Source organism: Engystomops pustulosus, chromosome 7, assembly GCF_040894005.1.
Source record: "Engystomops pustulosus chromosome 7, aEngPut4.maternal, whole genome shotgun sequence".
In the NCBI taxonomy this organism is placed as follows: Eukaryota; Metazoa; Chordata; class Amphibia; order Anura; family Leptodactylidae; genus Engystomops; species Engystomops pustulosus.
In genome coordinates, this window is record NC_092417.1 from 156802090 (window position 1) to 156810588 (window position 8499).

Consider the following 8499-nt stretch of genomic DNA (forward strand, 5'->3'; position numbering starts at 1 on the left):
GACATCATTATGGTGCAACTCCCAGGTACATTACTGTGACATCACTATGGTGCATCTCTCAGGTACATTACTGTGACATCACTATGGTGCATCTCCCAGGTACATTACTGTGACATCACTATGGTGCATCTCCCAGGTACATTACTGTGACATGACTATGGTGCATCTCCTAGGTACATTACTGTGATATCACTATGATGCATCTCCTAGGTACATTACTGTGACATCACTATGGTGCATCTCCTAAGGACAATACTGTGACATCACTATGGTGCATCCCCCAGGTACATTACTGTGACATCACTATGGAACATCTCCCAGGTACATTACTGTGACATCACTAAGGTGCATCACCCTGGTACCTTACTGGGACATCACTATGGTGCATCTCTCAGGTACATTACTGTGAGATCACTATGGTGCATCACCCTGGTACATTACTGTGACATCACTATGGTGTATCTCTCAGGTACATTACTGTGACATCACTATGGTACATCCCCCAGATACATTACTGTGACATCACTATGGTGCATCTACCAGGGACATTACTGTGACATCACTATGGTGCATCTCTCAGATACATTACTGTGACATCACTATGGTGCATCTCTCAGATACATTACTGTGACATCACTATGGTGATGTACATTACTGTGACACTGTAATTACTGGTACATTGTACATTATTGTGACTACATGATGTACATTACTGTGACACTGTAATTACTGGTACATTACTGTGACACCACTATGGTGCATCTTCCAGGTACATTACTGTGACATCACTATGGTGCATCACCCTGGTACATTACTGTGACATCACTATGGTACATCTTCTAGGTACATCACTGTGACATCACTATGGTGCATCTCCTAAGGACAATACTTTGACATCACTATGGTGCATCCCCCAGGTACATTACTGTGACATCACTATGGTGAATCTCTCAGGTACATTACTGTGACATCACTATGGTAAATCTCTCAGGTACATTACTGTGACATCACTATGTTGCATCTCTCAGGTACATTACTGTGACATCACTATGGAGCATCTCCTAGGTACATTACTGTGACATCACTATGGGGCATCTCCCAGGTACATTACTGTGACATCACTATGGAGCATCTCCCAGGTACATTACTGTGACATCACTATGGAGCATCTCCCAGGTACATTACTGTGACATCACTATGGATCATCTCTCAGGTACATTACTGTGACATCACTATGGTGCATCACCCTGGTACATTACTGTGACATCACTATGGTGCATCACCCTGGTACATTACTGTGACATCACTATGGTGAATCTCTCAGGTACATTACGGTGACATCACTATGGTGCATCTCCCAGGTACATTACTGTGACATCACTATGGTGCATCTCCTAGGTACATTACTGTGACATCACTATGGTGCATCTCCCAGGTACATTACTGTGACATCACTATGGTGAATCACCCTGGTACATTACTGTGACATCACTATGGTGCATCACCCTGGTACATTACTGTGACATCCCTATGGTACATCTCCCAGGTACATTACTGTGATATCACTATGGTGAATCTCTCAGGTACATTACTGTGACATCACTATGGTGCATCTCCCAGGTACATTACTGTGACATCACTATGGTGCATTACCCTGGTACATTACTGTGACATCACTATGGTGCATCTCCCGGGTATATTACTGTGACATTACTATGGTGCATCTCCAAGGTACATTACTGTGACATCACTATGGTGCATCACCCTGGTACATTACTGTGACATCACTATGGTACATCCCCTAGGTACATTACTGTGACATCACTCTGGTACATCCCCCAGGTACATTACTGTGACATCACTATGGTGCATCTCCCAGGATACAGTACTGTGACATCACTATGGTGCATCTCCCAGGATACAGTACTGTGACATCACTATGGTGCATCCCTCAGGTACATTACTGTGACATCACTATGGTGCATCTCCCAGGTACATTACTGTGACATCACTATGGTGAATCTCTCAGGTACATTACTGTGACATCACTATAGTGCATCTCCCAGGTACATTACTGTGACATCACTATGGAGCCTCTCCCAGGTACATTACTGTGACATCACTATGGTGAATCAACCTGGTACATTACTGTGACATCACTATGGTGCATCTCCCAGGATACAGTACTGTGACATCACTATGGTGCATCCCTCAGGTACATTACTGTGACATCACTATGGTGCATCTCCCAGGTACATTACTGTGACATCACTATGGTGAATCTCTCAGGTACATTACTGTGACATCACTATGGTGCATCTCCCAGGATACAGTACTGTGACATCACTATGGTGCATCTCCCAGGATACAGTACTGTGACATCACTATGGTGCATCCCTCAGGTACATTACTGTGACATCACTATGGTGCATCTTCCAGGTACATTACTGTGACATCACTATGGTGCATCTCCCAGGTACATTACTGTGACATCACTATGGTGCATCACCTAGGAACATTACTGTGACATCACTATGGTGAATCTCTCAGGTACATTACTGTGACATCACTATGGTGCATCTTCCAGGTACATTACTGTGACATCACTATGGTGCAACCCCTAGGTACATTACTGTGACATCACTATGGTACATCTCCTAGGTACATTACTGTGACATCACTATGGTGCATCACCTAGGAACATTACTGTGACATCACTTTGGTGCATCCCCCAGGTACATTACTGTGACATCACTATGGTGCATCTCCCAGGTACATTACTGTGACATCACTATGGTGCATCACCTAGGAACATTACTGTGACATCACTATGGTGCAACCCCTAGGTACATTACTGTGACATCACTATTGTGCATCACCTAGGAACATTACTGTGACATCACTATGGTGCATCCCCCAGGTACATTACTGTGACATCACTATGGTGCATCTCCCAGGTACATTACTGTGACATCACTATGGTGCATCTCCCAGGTACATTACTGTGACATCACTATGGTGCATCTCCTAGGTACATTACAGTGACATCACTATGGTGCATCTCCCAGGTACATTACTGTGACATCACTATGGTGAATCTTCCAGGTACATTACTGTGACACCACTATGGTGCATCTTCCAGGTACATTACTGTGACATCACTATGGTGCATCACCCTGGTACATTACTGTGACATCACTATGGAGCATCTCCCAGGTACATTACTGTGACATCACTATGGTGCATCTCCCGGGTACATTACTGTGACATCACTATGGTACATCTTCTGGGTACATTACTGTGACATCACTATGGTGCATCTCCTAAGGACAAAACTGTGACATCACTATGGTGCATCCCCCAGGTACATTACTGTGACATCAATATGGTGAATCTCTCAGGAACATTACTGTGACATCACTATGGTAAATCTCTCAGGTACATTACTGTGACATCACTATGGGGCATCTCCCAGGTACATTACTGTGACATCACTATGGAGCATCTCTCAGGTACATTACTGTGACATCACTATGGTGCATCACCCTGGTACATTACTGTGACATCACTATGGTGCATCACCCTGGTACATTACTGTGACATCACTATGGTGAATCTCTCAGGTACATTACGGTGACATCACTATGGTGCATCTCCCAGGATACAGTACTGTGACATCACTATGGTGCATCTCCCAGGATACAGTACTGTGACATCACTATGGTGCATCCCTCAGGTACATTACTGTGACATCACTATGGTGCATCCCTCAGGTACATTACTGTGACATCACTATGGTGCATCTCCCAGGTACATTACTGTGACATCACTATGGTGCATCTCCCAGGTACATTACTGTGACATCACTATGGTGCATCTCCCAGGTACATTACTGTGACACTATGGTACATCTCCTAGGAACATTACTGTGACATCACTATGGTGAATCTCTCAGGTACATTACTGTGACATCACTATGGTGCATCTCCCAGGTACATTACTGTGACATCACTATGGTGCATCTCCCAGGTACATTACTGTGACAACACTATGGTGCATCACCTAGGAACATTACTGTGACATCACTATGGTGCATCTGCCAGGTACATTACTGTGACATCACTATGGTACATCTCCCAGGTACATTACTGTGACATCACTATGGTGCATCTCCCAGGATACAGTACTGTGACATCACTATGGTGCATCTCCCAGGTACATTACTGTGACATCACTATGGTGCATCTCCCAGGTACATTACTGTGACACTATGGTACATCTCCTAGGAACATTACTGTGACATCACTATGGTGAATCTCTCAGGTACATTACTGTGACATCACTATGGTGCATCTTCCAGGTACATTACTGTGACATCACTATGGAGCATCTCCCAGGATACAGTACTGTGACATCACTATGGTGCATCTCCCAGGATACAGTACTGTGACATCACTATGGTGCATCCCTCAGGTACATTACTGTGACATCACTATGGTGCATCCCTCAGGTACATTACTGTGACATCACTATGGTGCATCTCCCAGGTACATTACTGTGACATCACTATGGTGCATCTCCCAGGTACATTACTGTGACATCACTATGGTGCATCTCCCAGGTACATTACTGTGACACTATGGTACATCTCCTAGGAACATTACTGTGACATCACTATGGTGAATCTCTCAGGTACATTACTGTGACATCACTATGGTGCATCTTCCAGGTACATTACTGTGACATCACTATGGTGCATCTCCCAGGTACATTACTGTGACATCTCTTTGGTGCATCACCTAGGAACATTACTGTGACATCACTATGGTGTATCCCCCAGGTACATTACTGTGACATCACTATGGTGCATCTCCTAGGTACATTACTGTGACATCACTATGGTGAATCTCTCAGGTACATTACTGTGACATCACTATGGTGCATCTCTCAGGTACATTACTGTGACATCACTATGGTGCATCTTTCAGGTACATTACTGTGACATCACTATGGTGCATCTCCCAGGTACATTACTGTGACATCACTATGGTTCATCACCTAGTAACATTACTGTGACATCACTATGGTGCATCTCCTAGGTACATTACTGTGACAACACTATGGTGCATCTCCCAGGTACATTACTGTGACATCACTATGGTGCATCTCCCAGGTACATTACTGTGACATCACTATGGTGCATGCCCAAGGTACATTACTGTGACAACACTATGGTGCATCTCCCAGGTACATTACTGTGACATCACTATGGTGCATCACCTAGGAACATTACTGTGACATCACTATGGTGCAACCCCTAGGTACATTACTGTGACATCACTATTGTGCATCACCTAGGAACATTACTGTGACATCACTATGGTGCATCCCCCAGGTACATTACTGTGACATCACTATGGTGCATCTCCCAGGTACATTACTGTGACATCACTATGGTGCATCTCCCAGGTACATTACTGTGACATCACTATGGTGCATCTCCTAGGTACATTACAGTGACATCACTATGGTGCATCTCCCAGGTACATTACTGTGACATCACTATGGTGAATCTTCCAGGTACATTACTGTGACACCACTATGGTGCATCTTCCAGGTACATTACTGTGACATCACTATGGTGCATCACCCTGGTACATTACTGTGACATCACTATGGAGCATCTCCCAGGTACATTACTGTGACATCACTATGGTGCATCTCCCGGGTACATTACTGTGACATCACTATGGTACATCTTCTGGGTACATTACTGTGACATCACTATGGTGCATCTCCTAAGGACAAAACTGTGACATCACTATGGTGCATCCCCCAGGTACATTACTGTGACATCAATATGGTGAATCTCTCAGGAACATTACTGTGACATCACTATGGTAAATCTCTCAGGTACATTACTGTGACATCACTATGGGGCATCTCCCAGGTACATTACTGTGACATCACTATGGAGCATCTCTCAGGTACATTACTGTGACATCACTATGGTGCATCACCCTGGTACATTACTGTGACATCACTATGGTGCATCACCCTGGTACATTACTGTGACATCACTATGGTGAATCTCCCAGGATACAGTACTGTGACATCACTATGGTGCATCTCCCAGGATACAGTACTGTGACATCACTATGGTGCATCTCCCAGGATACAGTACTGTGACATCACTATGGTGCATCCCTCAGGTACATTACTGTGACATCACTATGGTGCATCCCTCAGGTACATTACTGTGACATCACTATGGTGCATCTCCCAGGTACATTACTGTGACATCACTATGGTGCATCTCCCAGGTACATTACTGTGACATCACTATGGTGCATCTCCCAGGTACATTACTGTGACACTATGGTACATCTCCTAGGAACATTACTGTGACATCACTATGGTGAATCTCTCAGGTACATTACTGTGACATCACTATGGTGCATCTTCCAGGTACATTACTGTGACATCACTATGGTGCATCTCCCAGGTACATTACTGTGACATCACTATGGTGCATCACCTAGGAACATTACTGTGACATCACTATGGTGCATCTCCCAGGTACATTACTGTGACATCACTATGGTGCATCTCCCAGGTACATTACTGTGACAACACTATGGTGCATCACCTAGGAACATTACTGTGACATCACTATGGTGCATCTGCCAGGTACATTACTGTGACATCACTATGGTACATCTCCCAGGTACATTACTGTGACATCACTATGGTGCATCTCCCAGGATACAGTACTGTGACATCACTATGGTGCATCTCCCAGGTACATTACTGTGACATCACTATGGTGCATCTCCCAGGTACATTACTGTGACACTATGGTACATCTCCTAGGAACATTACTGTGACATCACTATGGTGAATCTCTCAGGTACATTACTGTGACATCACTATGGTGCATCTTCCAGGTACATTACTGTGACATCACTATGGAGCATCTCCCAGGATACAGTACTGTGACATCACTATGGTGCATCTCCCAGGATACAGTACTGTGACATCACTATGGTGCATCCCTCAGGTACATTACTGTGACATCACTATGGTGCATCCCTCAGGTACATTACTGTGACATCACTATGGTGCATCTCCCAGGTACATTACTGTGACATCACTATGGTGCATCTCCCAGGTACATTACTGTGACATCACTATGGTGCATCTCCCAGGTACATTACTGTGACACTATGGTACATCTCCTAGGAACATTACTGTGACATCACTATGGTGAATCTCTCAGGTACATTACTGTGACATCACTATGGTGCATCTTCCAGGTACATTACTGTGACATCACTATGGTGCATCTCCCAGGTACATTACTGTGACATCACTTTGATGCATCACCTAGGAACATTACTGTGACATCACTATGGTGCATCCCCCAGGTACATTACTGTGACATCACTATGGTGCATCTCCTAGGTACATTACTGTGACATCACTATGGTGAATCTCTCAGGTACATTACTGTGACATCACTATGGTGCATCTCTCAGGTACATTACTGTGACATCACTATGGTGCATCTTTCAGGTACATTACTGTGACATCACTATGGTGCATCTCCCAGGTACATTACTGTGACATCACTATGGTTCATCACCTAGTAACATTACTGTGACATCACTATGGTGCATCTCCTAGGTACATTACTGTGACAACACTATGGTGCATCTCCCAGGTACATTACTGTGACATCACTATGGTGCATCTCCCAGGTACATTACTGTGACATCACTATGGTGCATGCCCAAGGTACATTACTGTGACAACACTATGGTGCATCTCCCAGGTACATTACTGTGACATCACTATGGTGCATCTCCCAGGTACATTACTGTGACATCACTATGGTGCTTCTCCCAGGTACATTACTGTGACATCACTATGGTACATCCCCTAGGAACATTACTGTGACATCACTATGGTGAATCTCTCAGGTACATTACTGTGACATCACTATGGTGCATCTTCCAGGTACATTACTGTGACATCACTATGGTGCATCTCTCAGGTACATTACTGTGACATCACTATGGTGCAACCCCTAGGTACATTACTGTGACATCACTATGGTACATCTCCTAGGTACATTGCTGTGACATCACTATGGTGCATCACCTAGGAACATTACTGTGACATCACTATGGTGCATCCCCCAGGTACATTACTGTGACATCACTATGGTGCATCTCCCAGGTACATTACTGTGACATCACTATGGTGCATCACCTAGGAACATTACTGTGACATCACTATGGTGCATCTCCCAGGTACATTACTGTGACATCACTATGGTGCATCTCCCAGGTACATTACTGTGACATCACTATGGTGCATCACCTAGGAACATTACTGTGACATCACTATGGTGCATCCCCCAGGGACATTACTGTGACACCACTATGGTGCATCACCTAGGTACATTACTGTGACATCACTATGGTGCATCTCCCA